Genomic DNA, 14,552 nt, shown 5'->3' with positions numbered 1-14,552 from the left:
CAGGCTGTCATGTGCCTGTTACTGAGGAGTGGCTTCTGTCTGGCCACACTACCATATAGGCCTGATTGATGTATTGCTGCAGATATAACTGTCCTTCTGGAAGGTTCTCCCATCTCCACAGAGGAACTCTGGAGCTCTGTCAGAGTGACCATAAGGTTCTTGGTCCCCTCCCTGACCAAGACCCTTCTCCCCCGATTGCTCAGTTTGGCCGGACGGCCAGTTCTATGAAGAGTCCTGATGGTTCCAAAGTTCTTCCATTTAAGGATGACGGAGACTCCTGTGCTCTTTGGGACCTGCAATGCTGCAGAAATTGTTTTATACCCTTCCCTAGATCTGTGTCTCAACATAATCCTGTCTCAGAGGTCTACGGACAATTCATTCGTCTTCAGGGTTTGGTTTTTGCTCTGACATGCACTGTCAACTGTGGGGCCTTAGCTAGACAGGTGTGTGCCTTTCCAAATCATGTCAAATCAATTTAATTTACCTCTGGTGGACTCCAATCAAGTTGTAGAAACATTTCAAGGATAATCAATGGAGACAGGATCATCCTGAGCTCAATTTTGAGTTTCACAGCAAAGGGTCTGAATCCTTATGTAAATATGATATTTCAGTTATTTATTTTTAATGACGTTGCAATCATTTCTAAACACCTGTTTTCGCTTATTCATTCTGAGGTATAGTGTGTAGATTGATGATTTAAAAAAAATGAAGTTAATCAATTTTAAAATAAGGCTGTAACGTAACAAAATGTGGAAAAGGTGAAGTGGTCCGACTACTTTCTGAATGCACTGTATGCTTTGGATCTTGGGCAGTTCCTTCTCTCCTCCATACTTTGCTCTTGCCATCTCTCTGATATAAGATAATCTTTGTCTCATCTGTCCACAAGACCTTTTTCCAGAACTGTGGTTGCTCTTTTAAGTATTTGTTGGCAAACTGTAACCTGGCCATCTACTTTTACGGCTAATCGGTGTGTTGCAGTGTAGCCTCTGTATTTCTGTTCATGAAGTCTTCTGCGGACAGTGGTCATTGACAAATCCACACCTGACTCCTGAAGAGTGTCTCGGATCTGTCAGACAGGTGTTTGGGGATTTTTCTTTATTATAGAGAGAATTTATAAGTCATCAGCTGTGGAGGTCTTTCGTGGCCTGTCAGTCCCTTTGCGATTAGTAAGCTCACCAGTGCTCTCTTTCTTCTTAATGATGTTCCAAACAGTTGATTTTGGTAGGCCTAAGGTTTGGCTGCTTTATTCTTGTTTCTCAATCTCATAATGGCTCCTTTGACTTTCATTGGCACAACTTTGGTCCTCATGTTGGTAAACAGCAATAAAAGTTTCCAAAAGTGATGGAAAGACTGGAGGAAATACTAGGTGCTGGGAGCTCTCTTATACCTGCATTAAGGAGGCAATTAAACACACCTGAGCAATTACAAACACCTGTGAAGCCATGTGTCCCAAACATTATGGTGCCCTGAAATGGGGGCAACTATGTATAAACACAGCTGTAATTTCTACATGGTGAAACCAAAATGTATAAAAAATACCCTTTAATAACATTTGGCAATGTGCACTTTAACCACATGTGATTTTTTTTCTATTACAAATCTCAAATTGTGGAGTGCAGAGGCAAATAAATAAATGATGGGTCTTTGTCCAAAACATTATGGCGGGCACTGTATATATTGTTTGAAATGTCTTTGTTTTCAATAAGAAGTCTGGTAAATATTGTGATGGTCAATGAATGCTGGGATGGAGAAGGTAAGGTGTAAGGCAATTAGGTAATGGGGAGTTGGATTTGTAGTTCCTTTTATTGCATTCCTTTAAGTTCCTCAGACAGTCCAAATATTCCTAAGTACGACGGTGGTCCTTTGCAATATAAAACTTTCATAAACCAGTTCGTGGAGGGAGTGGAAATGAAAACTACTAATGAAAGATTTCGCTTACGATTTCTGGAGCATTACACTAGTGGATATCCAAAGCAGCTTGTTGGAGATTGTCGGAATTTGCCTGCAGCTGAGGGCAATCGAACGGCGAGAATTGCTTAGAGAACATTTTGGTAACGAATACCAGATTGCTAATGCATCCATGAAGAAGGCCTATTCTTGGACAGCTATCAAGGTAGAAGACGCGAAAGCATTGCGTGTTCGCAATATTTCTTAGAAGCTGGTGTAGCTCAATGAAACATCTCAATCACATGCAAGAAATGAATGTTGTTAGTAATATGAGAATTATCATTCTAAAACTGCCCTATAGGCTGAGAGAAAGGTGGAGAGATAGAGCGGGTCTGATATTGGAAGTTGAGAAACGAGAAGCCATGCTTCCTGACCTGGTGAATTTCATGGAAAATGAAGTACAGTTAATGTCAAATCTACGACATGGGAATATTCAAGATCCTAAATACCTGTAGAAACAGCAGGTGAGAAGAAAAGAGACGCATCTACCATTAAGCCATTAGGTTTCTGTTTGTCATGTGATGAGGTTGGTCACATCATAAGGTGGTGTTGAAAATTTGAGGAAGGAATATAAAGAAAAGATGGACTTCTTAAAGGAGAAGGGAATCTGCTTTGGATGTTTGAAGACTGCAAGAGTCGTATAACTTGTCATAAGTGTAATCAAGATCATCCTGAATTACTTCATACTGAACAGAAGAATACGGAAAAGAAGCTGGAGCAAATAGAACAGAAGGAGAAGCCAGCTACTAGTGATGCTGTTACCTCACCTCAAATAAATGCGCATATTGGGGCCGGGGTAGAAACCTGTATTTTCTCCATCTTACCTGCAAAGGTAAGGAGCAGCCAGGGGAATACAGTGTTCCAAACATATGCTTCTTTGGATCATGGGAGCTCGGCTATCTTTTGCACAGAAAGCTTGATGAGAAGGCTGGACGTCACAGGAGAAAAGACTAAAATTCTATTGCGTACCATGAATGAGGAGAAATGTTGTAATAGTCATCATATTACAGGTATGGAAATATCTAGTCTGGATGAAGACAATTTTATACAAATATCTGATGTGTTTACACATGAGACCATGCACGTTTCTCATCTAAATATACCCAAGCAAGAAGACTTGAATCAATGCCTTACTTGAAGGATGTCAAGATACCTAAAATAAATTCCAGTATCGACCTACTTATTGGAACGAATACTTTGAAGGCATTGGAACCTAAAGAGTTTGTCAGCAGTCAAGGGGGCAGACCATTTGCTGTGAGAACCTTACTCGGATGGGTTATCTATGGTTCCTTGAGAAGGAACAGAAGCAGGAACAAGAATAAAAACCCTGCTGCTGCTGTCAATCAAATATCTACTGGTAAATTAGAAGAACAAGCAATACAATTACGACTTCAATGAAAGTACCAGCAAGGAATCAGAAGAAATGTCTAGGGAGGAGTTGACGTTTTTGGATATTATGAACTACTCAGTAAAGATGATAGATGGACACTATTGTCTAGACTTACCTTTCAAACAGGAAAGTGTTAGCCAGCCGAATAATCGTCGTATGGCAGAATCTGAAACACAAGTTTGGCAAGAATACGAAATTTAATGAAGAATATACATCTTTCCTAAAGGATATGATTGACAATGATTATGCTAAAATGGTACCAACATACCAGCTGAATCGAAGGGATGGAGTATTCCACACCATGGGGTGTGTCACTCAAAGAAAGGGACCTTGAGGGTGGTCTTTGACTGTGCTGCAGGAACATCACTTAACTGTCAATAACTACAGTTCCAGACCTTACCAATTCACTCATTGTTTTTATTAAATTCAGACAAGAACCGGTTGCTTTGATGGCTGATGTTAAAGCGACGTTTCATCGTCAAAGTATCAGAAAAGCATATTGACTATTTGCCTGGTGGTCTGATGGGGATGCACAACAAGATCTTGTTGAATATCGGATGAAGGTACATCTCTTTGAAGCGGTGTCATCACCAAGTTGTGCAAACTTTGCATTAAGGAAGACCGCCGAGGACAATAAAGCTCACTTTCCAGAAGAAGTGACAAAAACAGTAGAGAATAATTTCTATGCGGATGATTGTTTAAAATCCATGTCTACGGAGCAGGAAGCAATTCAAATGGTAAAACATCTGACTTCCCTCTGCAATAAAGAAGGATTCACACTTTCCAAGTGGATCAACAACAGCCGTGTGGTATTGGGGAGCATTTCACTAGATGATAAAGCTAAGGAGACCAGGGTGTTGGATTTGGACAAAGACAATTTGCGATGGAAAGAGCACTGGGATTGCACTGGTGCATTGAAACAGATGTGTTCAAGTTCAGAATCTCAATTCAAGAGCGACCATGAGGGTATCCAGAAGGGGTATCCTATCCGTGATTGATTCTGTTTATAACCTTTTAGAATTTCTTGCACCATTTACACTGCCAGCCAAGTTGATTTTGCAGGATCTTTGTAAGGAAAAACTTGGATTGGATGAGAGTATAACGCAAACTTCCTCTCAGCGATGGACAGAATGGTTAGCAGATCTCAACAAGATCTCAGAATTCAAAGTGAACCGGTGCATCAAGCCTACAAATTTTGGTCAAATCAGATATGCACAGCTGCATCACTTTTCAGATGCAAGTGAAAGTGGCTAAGGTACTGTTTCATATCCAAGACTGGAAAATGAAATCAGTGAAGTACATGTTGCATTCTAAATGGGAAAGGCCAGAGTGGCACCATTGAAGCAAATGACGATTCCTAGAATGGAACTTACTGCTGCAGTCTTAGCTGTTAAAGTTGACATAATGCTGCAAAGGGAACTGCAGCTTCACCTGGAGAAATCTATCTTCTGTACTGATCTTACTACAGTGCTTAAATACTTTAACAATGAGAACAATTGTAATATTTGTAGCAAACAGAATCTCTTATATAAGGAGATGTATCAAAGTGGAAATATGTTAACACAAGGAAAATCCTGTGGATGAAGCTTCTCGAGGATTAACAGCAGACTGCTTCTTAAGCAACAAGAGATGGATCAATGTTATTGCCCACCTCACCCGTTGAGTTTCTCCAGCATTTTTATGTACCTTCGATTTTCCAGCATCTACTGTTCCTTCATAAAACAAGGTTATTGCTGTTTGCTTGAAAAAGGAAAGAGATTGCCGAAAGTATTTCTGAAGAAGATCCTGACAAACTGAAGGAAAATGTTGAAAAGAAGATGCAAGTTTTTAAGGCATCGTACCACGTACGGGGTTTACATCTTGTAGATTAGTGTCACATGTTATGAGTCATACTTTGTAGCTATGCCCACTAGTTTAACAGAAAGCTTCTCAGCCCTTTCTCCCTCAGTCTTGAGTTACGAATTAAGATGAAGTTACCTATGCTGTAACGCTAATAAAAGTCTTTGGATCTTAATAAATGTGTTATTCCAACAGCAGAAGCCCGACATGGTGTCAGAGTGGACGGACTCACTCCTTGCTTAATTATATTGCTTTTATTTTAGTTTGTTGTTCTCTCCAGTATATTTTACTATGGCTTCTGCTCTCAGAAAAGCAGGGATCCTGGTGTTTGACGAAGACCTCGCAGAACGGTGGCGCATATTTGAAGATGTTTTCTCAATTTACATTGCAGCAGCTCACCCTACTGCTGCTCCCAGTGTTCGAGAGTCAATTCTTCTTAATCTAGCAGGCACGGAAGCTGCCCGACGTGCCAGAAGATTTCACTATGGACCGGCTAGATTTGACCCAGCTGGTGTTAAGATCACTCCCGCTGAGCCTATCCGTGACCCTGATTGCGTACTACGCAAATTCCAACAGTTATGTGAGTTACGCACTAACTTGGTCATGGGGAGACATTTGTTCTTTTCCCGAAGCCAGAGAACCTGTGGAGATGTATGAAAGTGCCTTGAAGCACATTGCCAGTCGATGCAATTTCAGGTATATATGATAGCCTAGTCCGTTTGGTCTATGGTGTCTGCAATGATAAATTACGCGACGAGTTACTGCGGGATGCTGAGCTCACTCTAGAGACTGCTGAAAACCGCTGTCGCATTGATGAAATGGCTGACGCTCATACAAATGTTTTCAGGCACTCTGCTGGTCGTGAAACTAATGTTGTCGGCATGTCTTATCAAATCTCTCGCCGTTCTCCTCAAGTGGCCGACAACTCTATCGTGAGACTAATTGACAATTGTTTTAACTATGGGGGTTGCCCTGCGTATGGAAAATTATGTCGATTTTGTAACAAAAGAAATAATTTCTTCAAATGCTGCCGCTCGCATAGCAACAGAGGCCAAACAAGACAATCTGAAGAAGGGTTTCGGCCCGAAAGGTCGCCTATTTCCTTCGCTCCATAGATGCTGCTGCACCCGCTGAGTTTCTCCAGCAATTTTGTGTACCTTCGATCTTCCAGCATCTGCAGTTCCTTCTTGAACAATCTGTTGATTCACTTGGCCATGAGAACTTGCTCTCAGAATGCTCTCAACCAACACCCACGGATTTGCAGGCTGCTGGCGAAGGTTTTGACTTGGATGTGCATTCCCTGTCTGACTCACTACACAAACAACTAGACCCCAAGGTCGCTGCTCGTTAATGGCATGAACCTTTATCTGAAAGTTGACACAGGGGCCAGATGTAACGTGATCTGTCTAGCTATGTTGAAAATGTTATGAAAAACAGAGACTGTCACTCCTACGGCTGCTCCCATTTGCAGGAGGTCCAGTGCACCATATCGGTCAAGTCGAGTTACGCTGCTGTCTTAACTCACGTGTCCACAACCTGAGTTTCTATGTTGTTCGTGAGGATGTGCCATCTCTGCTGGGTGCCAATGCTTGTCACGACCTGGGACTTGGCTCTTTCAGCCCTTCTGTTTGTCATCTGACTACAACCTGTGACTTTAGCCAACAAATCCTGACACAATACAAAACTTTGTTTGTTTGGGTGAGTCCAGAACCAGGGGCCACAGTCTTAGAATAAAGGGGAGGTCATTTAAGACTGAGGTGAGAAAAAACATTTTCATCCAGAGAGTTGTGAATTTATGGAATTCCCTGGCAGTGGAGGCCAAATCACTGGATGGATTTAAGAGAGTTAGATAGAGCTCTAGGGGCTAGTGGAGTCAAGGGATATGGGGAGAAGGCAGGCACAGGTTATTGATAGGGGACGATCAGCCATGATCGCAATGAATGCTGGCTCGAAGGGCCGAATGGCCTCCTCCTGCACCTATTTTCTATGTTTCTACGACAAGCTGGGCAGGTTGCCTGTTAAGTACACAATTACCATTAACCCTGAGATAATCCCAGTTGTACGTCCAGCACACAAGATTCCCCATGCTATGCGTGACCATGTTCAAAGTGAGCTCAACAGAATGGTGTCTCTAGGTGTGATTGCTCCCGTCGCTGACCCCTCAGATTGGGTCTCCACCATGGTTGTGGCAACGAAAAAGAATAAAGATGAAATACGGATTTGTATCAACCCTAAGGACATAAACACAGTCATTAAGCAACCTCACTATCTCATGTGCACTGTGGACGAGATTGCAGCGCAGATGGCTGAGGAAACTGTATTCACTGTACTAGATGCCAAGAGTTCATTCTGGCAGATTTCGTTGGAACACAACTCCTCCAAGTTAACCACCTTCAGCACACCGTTCATGCGATACAGATTTCTTCGCATGCCTTTTGGCATAAGCTCTGCCAGTGAAGTATTTTAACAAGCTATTGGGCAGTTGTTTGCGGGTTACCCATGCTCCATTGAAGTGGATGACATCCTCATTGCTGGACGAACTGTCGAAGAACTGTCGATGAAGTAGCTAATCTGACAAAGGTTCTGGATTGCGCCAAGGCCATTAACCTCAAGTTAATCCCTCAAAAATGCAAATTCAGGGTAAGTGAGGTGAAATACATAGGCTATTCAATTCAATTTATTGTCATTTGGACCCCTTGAGGTCCAAACGAAATGTCGTTTCTGCAGCCATACATTACAAACAAATAGACCCAAGACACAACATAATTTACATAAACATCCATCACATTGCTGTGATGGAAGGCCAAAAAAACTTATCTCTCCACTGCACTCCCCCCCCCCCCCCCCATGTCAGAGTCAAAGTCAAAGCCCCCGGCGGGCGATGGCGATTGTCCCGCGGCCATTAAAGCCACGCCGGGTGATGCAAGGTCGCACACCGGGTCTTGGTGTTAGAGCCCCCGGCGTGCGCTCGCAGTCCCGCGGCCATTCCAAGCCGCGCGGGGCGATGGTGTAAGGCACCGCTCCAGGAGCTCTTCAACCCCGCAACTCGGGCGGGAGAAGTCGCCGTTGCGGAAGCCCCGAAAAGCGGTCTCCCTCCAGGGACCCGCGGGCTCCCGGTGTCACTGTCCGCCAAACCCGCAGTTGCAGCCACCGAATCTCCGGAGGACGGGCCGCAGCAGCGTCCACCACAGCTCCACCCACTCTGGACTCGGCCAGCTCCGCGACGGTGAGGTGAGTAGTCGGCACCACAGCTCCCGGTCTTCCTGTTGGAGGCCGCTCCTCGTTGCAGCCCCAATGACAACGGAGACCCGACAAAGAAAAGGTCGGGTCTCCCGTGCAGGGAGAGATTTAAAAGTTACCCCCTCACTAAGGACGGCCTAAAAACTGATCCAGCGAAAACCAGTGCCATCAACGAGCTCCCAGCGCCATCAACGAGCTCCCAGCGCCCACAGACGTGCTCGGCCCACAAAGATTCCTTGGCATGGTGAACTACTTGAGCAAATTTATTTCCGGACCTCAGTGAAATATCAGTCCCATTGTGCCAGCTTACACACAAAGACACTGCTTGGGCCTGGCACGAGCAACAGCAGAGGGCGTTCGACACTCTTAAGTCTTGTGCTCCGACTCTCGCTTATTTTGATCCTAAATAACCGGTCACACTGACTTGTGACGCTTCACCACACGGACTAGGCGCAGCATGTCTTCAAAATGATGGTAGCGGCAATAAGCCTGTTGCCTATGCCTTGCACACTATGAATGACACAGAACAATGCTATGCCCAAATTGAGAAAGAGCTACAGGCGGTTGTTTTCGCCTGCAAGAAATTTAACGACTTTATCTTTGGACATACAGTCATGATTGAAACCGACCACCAACCTCTGATCAGCATTTTTAACAAACCGATTCATGCCTCTCCAGCGCGCCTACAGCAGATGCTGCTGCAACTTATATGACATTGTTCTGATCTACAAACGTGGTTAGGATATGCATCTGGCTGACACTCTCTCGTGTGCACCCCGGAAGACCTGTGAGGGACCTTCCTCGCCGGATGATGACTTTATCATAATGATTATGTCCTTTATTCCCTCGTCCTGTGTGGAGGATTTGGTTGCCCACACTGCTGCTGACAGTACCTTACGGTTGCTCACCTCCGTCATTAAGCGCGGCTGGCCAGACAAACACTACAACGTTCTTTGCCGTCATCGATGAGCTAGTGCTGCAGGAAAAGGACATAAGGCTGTGGTCCCTGCTTCGCTGCACAGCAAGTATTTTGATGCTGTCCATGCAGGACATCCAGGCGCTGAAGCTACCGTCCTATGGGCAAAAATCATGTTTTACTGGCATGGCATGGCCGAATACACAGGGCCGTCCTTAAGCCGATTTGACCGATTGCTCCTAATTGGGCCCCGCGCCTAAGGGGGGCCCCGCACTAATGTTCCGTATTTCGTACGGAAATACGAATTCTCTTTGTTAAATAAAGTTTTTTTTTAATTCGCCATCCGGATTTTTTTTTTAAACGAACATGTATAACCAAAGATCTTCTAGCAGAGCTCCACTATAGGATCTCTGTGTATAACAACCGCTGCACGGCCATCAGACACAAACGATTTGTTAACTAGTACTGTTAGCACTTCTTAACAGCAAGTACTTAACACGTTGTTATAGCAAGTCATCAATGCATCCATCCGCATTCCTCAGTAAATGTTATTGTGTTTTGAACAAGTATTGATGACGTTGTGTTCCTTTGAATAAAATTCACGCGGCGTCATTAATACTTGTTTAAAACACAATTACATTTACTGAGGAATGTAGATCGATGACACGTTGAGAATTTCTTTAAACTCCCCATCATGAGTGAGGGCCCCGGACTGCGAGAAGGGGCTTCTTCCTGGTGTGCAGGTTAGTCATTCACCTACCGACCCACGTTGTGTCTCTCTGTGTTTTGCTCTCTCCCTCCCTCCCTCTCTCTCTCCCGCTCCCCATCTCGTCTCTCTCTAGCTCTCTCACACTGTCGCCTCGGCATTCCCGGAATCATTGACGTTTTGCGGTAGACAAAAATGCTGGAGAAACCCAGCGGGTGAGACAGCCGCCTGGCCCGCTGAGTTCCTCCAGCACTGTGTTTTTTGTTTGGCTCTGAAGTTGTAGGTGGCTCAACGGGACGGGCAAGGGCTCTGGGGAGAAGGTTGCGTTTCTGGTCGAGACCCTTCTTCAGACAATCACAAGTACTCTCACCGACGAGAGTTCGTTTAGTCTGAAGAAGGGTCTTCTCTCCAGAGTCGCTGCGCTGCCTGTCCTGCTGAGTTACTCCAGCTTTATGTCTATCTTCAATTTCAGAGAAATACAATTTCTCACGGGGGGCTTATAACGTCTCTAAACCCCTCTGGGACCCTCTGAACACCTCTATACCCCCTCTAGCCCCTCTAAACACTTCTAAACACACCTGAACCCATCTGAAGCCCTCTAAACATCTCTAAACCGTTTAAACCCCTCTAAACTAGGAGGCTGCAAGGTGACTTGGATAGGTTGGGTGAGTGGGCAAATGCATGGCAGATGCAGTATAATGTGGATAAATGTGAGGTTATCCACTTTGGTGGCAAAAACAGGAAAGTAGACTGTTATCTGAATTGTGGCCGATTAGGAAAAGGGGAGATGCAACAAGACCTGGGTGTCATGGTTCACCAGTCATTGAAAGTAGGCACACAGGTGCAGCAGGCAGTGAAGAAAGCAAATGGTATGTTAGCATTCATAGCAAAAAGATTTGAGTATAGGAACAGGGAGGTTGTACTGCAGTTGTACATGGTCTTGGTGAGACCACACCTGGAGTATTGCGTACAGTTTTGGTCTCCTAATCTGAGGAAGGACATTCTTGCCTTAGAGGGAGTACAGAGAAGGTTCACCAGACTGATTCCTGGGATGTCAGGACTTTCATATGAAGAAAGACTGGATAGACTCGGCTTGTATTCTCTAGAATTTAGAAGATTGAGGAGGGATCTTGTAGAAACTTACAACATTCTTAAGGGGTTGGACAGGCTAGATGCAGGAAGATTGTTCCCGATGTTGGAGAAGTCCAGAACAAGGGGTCACAGTTTAAGGATAAAGGGGAAATCTTTTAGGACTGAGATGAGAAACACGTTTTTTACACAGAGTGGTGAATCTCTGGAATTCTCTGCCAGAATGTAGTTGAGCCCAGTTCATTGGCTATATTTAAGAGGGCGTTAGATGTGGCCCTTGTGGCTAAAGGGATCAGGGGGTATGGAGAGAAAGCAGGTACAGGATACTGAGTTGGACGATCAGCCATGATCATATTGAATGGCAGTGCAGGCTCGAAGGGCCGAATGGCCTACTCCTGCACCTATTTTCTATGTTTCTATGACTGCGTCCAACTGCTGTCTGGTTCGTTGATCGGTTTGCTAGATATGAACTGTTTTGGGAGAGAAAAATGCTCACGGCAGACCAAACGTGTAAAACAGAAATTGGTCAGATATTGAGCTTTACACAGTGAGAAATCATGTGAAATAATCACTGAATTTAATTTTAAATGAATGTACCTGCATGTTATACTGTTTAGTTTGGAGATACAACCAGATAGTCTACTGAGTTTGCACCAGCGATTTTTGTTTTCCTATTTGACAATTTTATTTGGCGGCCAATCAATCGCTGTCTCTAAGGGGGTTGCATCCAATCACCAACCAGCTTGCCTTAAAATTCCCGTCCAATCAACAAATAGGTCTCCTCCCGTCCAATCAGCCGCTGTCTCCAAGGACATTGTGTCCAATCACATAATTAGCAGCTACGGTAAATGTTGACAGTCAAACGGGAGGGAGCAGGAGAGATTCACATAGTGTATAATCCATAGCGCCTAGTGTACAATTTCATAATATATACTAAATAACTGGGCTGACAGACCTTGGCTGGGAATCTGGGGTTCACCAAAATTGTTCCCAATTGGGCCCCGCACCCCCTAAGGCCGGCCCTGCGAATACATCACCGAGAATGTGGCATCTTGTGCAGTGTGTAAAACTTGGCATCTCATCAACAAAAGCAACCACTTTTTTCACATCCAGCTCCTGCTCTCCCGTGGTCTACAGTGACAACTGACATATTTGAATGGCATGGCAAGCAGTACCTGGTATTTGTAAATTCGTATTTGACATTGATTTTCTAAGCAGCCCCTCTTCTCGCGGGGTAGTTTCGCAGACCACGGAGCTCCGTGCATACTGTTATCTGATAACGGCATTCAATTTACCAGCCAACACTTCAAGGAGTTTGCTGCACACTGGGGTTTTCACCACATCACCAGCAGCCCTGAATATCCACAGTCGAATGGATTAGCTGAGCTCAAGAATGCCAAACAGCTCATGGAACGATCATACAGAGCTAATACCGACGTACCTGGATCTGCTCAACCTACGCAACATCTCCCGTGACCCCATTTTGGGTTCATCCGCTCAACGTTTATTGACAATGCAGACCCGAGCCGTGGTGCCTGTGGTGGATCAGGCATTGATCCCACAGGTGGTTCCACCATTGGAAGTCCAGTCCAGGTTACAACAAAAACAATGGTATGACAAGATAATTAGGCCGCTGCCACCATTAACCAAGGGGCAGCTGGTTCGTTTGCAAACTGACAAAAGCCACGACCATATCGGTGTAATTTCTGGAACTGCTTCTGAGCCACGCTCATATCTGGTCAATGCTGATGGCGGCACTTACAGGCGTAACAGATAACATATCCAAGTCAAGTCAAGTCAAGTCAAGTGAGTTTATTGTCATGTGTCCCTGTATAGGACAATGAAATTCTTGCTTTGCTTAAGCACACAGAAAATAGTAGGCATTTACTACAAAACAGATAAATGTGTCCATATACCATGATATAAATATATACACACATGAATAAATAAACTGATAGTGCAAATAACAGAAAGTGGTTGGTAATAATCAGAGTTTAATCCTGCCTGTGAATGAATCGACTCCACCTCCATATTATCCAGACCATACAAGTGTACTGCCGTCCATGTCCAGCGGCATTGATCCGCCTACACCAGCACAACAACCCACTTCGGGAGCGGCTGCTTTGTCAGTGGCGACGCCCCCTCCGCCTGCATTGCAGTCTCTTGTTTCATCACCGGGAATCCTGGATCAATCTCCGTCACCCGTGAAGCCACCGGTTCTGTCCCCAGTGGGGAGAAACGGAGATGGTTTTTATCGCACACGTGCTGGTCGTGTTTGCAAGCCACTGTGAAGTACCCGGGCTATGTTTGACTTTCCTCCAGCTTATTATCAATTGCTATGCATGCCTTATTTAGTCAATGGTTTTGTACTGACATTTAATTCTTTAAGAGGGAGGATGTAGATCAGTGTCACTCATGTTATGAATCATACTTTGTAGCTACGCCCACTAGTTTAACAGAAAGCTTCTCTGCCCTTTCTCCCTCAGTCTTGAGTTACGTATTAAGATGAAGTTACCTATGCTGTAACGCTAATAAAGTCTTTGGATCTTAATCACTGTGTGTGACCTAAGTTATTCCAACAGCAGAAACTCAACACATCTTGATGATCTTCATAAGGCAGAAAACGTGATTATTTCTTTCTGTCAAAGACAAAAATACAAAGAAGAAACATCGACGTTAGAAGCTGGAGTACATGGTGTCACAAGAGACAGTCAATTGTATAAGCTGGAAATCAAGTTGGATGTAGGCAAAAGCGTGGAAAAGTTGGAGAACAGAAAATGGCGGACTTACCTCGGAAGAGGATTCAACCTAATGTAGCTCTCGCTACATTAACGCTTCGACTGCCAATAAGTTCTCTGAGGCTCTCATAGCTGCTCCCAATACCCGCACTATTGAAGCTTCTCCTCCCCATCTCAGCACTGAGGAACTTGATTCCTTATTTAATACCATTTGCTCTTCCATTATGAATTCTGTCGCTCCTCTTAAAGTGAAAAAGCCTAAGCCTAAAGGTCGGCCTTGGCTTAATGACACCACCAGAGCCCTGATGAGGGAGTGCAGAAAATCAGAACGTTGGGCGGCGCGACTCTCGTCAGCAGCGGCCTCTGCAGTCCGTCTGTGTTTTATTACCGCGGGACTTTGCTACTTGCTGTTTCAAATGTGTCGTGGAGTGCGTGAGACAATTTTACTAATCACACCCGACAAGTAAGTGGCTATCAAAAGTTGAACTTTGAGACGTTGTAAAAACCGCCGCTACACAAATATTTTACCCAACACCCTTGCCACTCATGTGGTCCCCTGGAGTGATATAGTTGAGGGGCGTCTCCACCAATGATTATAGAGCTCCTCTATAATAGAGCTCCTCTATAATCTTTGGTCTCCACCACACCCTGTGCCCCCAACATGCAGCAGCGAGAGGACTCTAGACC

Source organism: Amblyraja radiata, chromosome 2 (genome assembly GCF_010909765.2).
Source record: "Amblyraja radiata isolate CabotCenter1 chromosome 2, sAmbRad1.1.pri, whole genome shotgun sequence".
NCBI lineage: Eukaryota > Metazoa > Chordata > Chondrichthyes > Rajiformes > Rajidae > Amblyraja > Amblyraja radiata.
Note: the sequence above shows the minus strand (reverse complement) of the source record.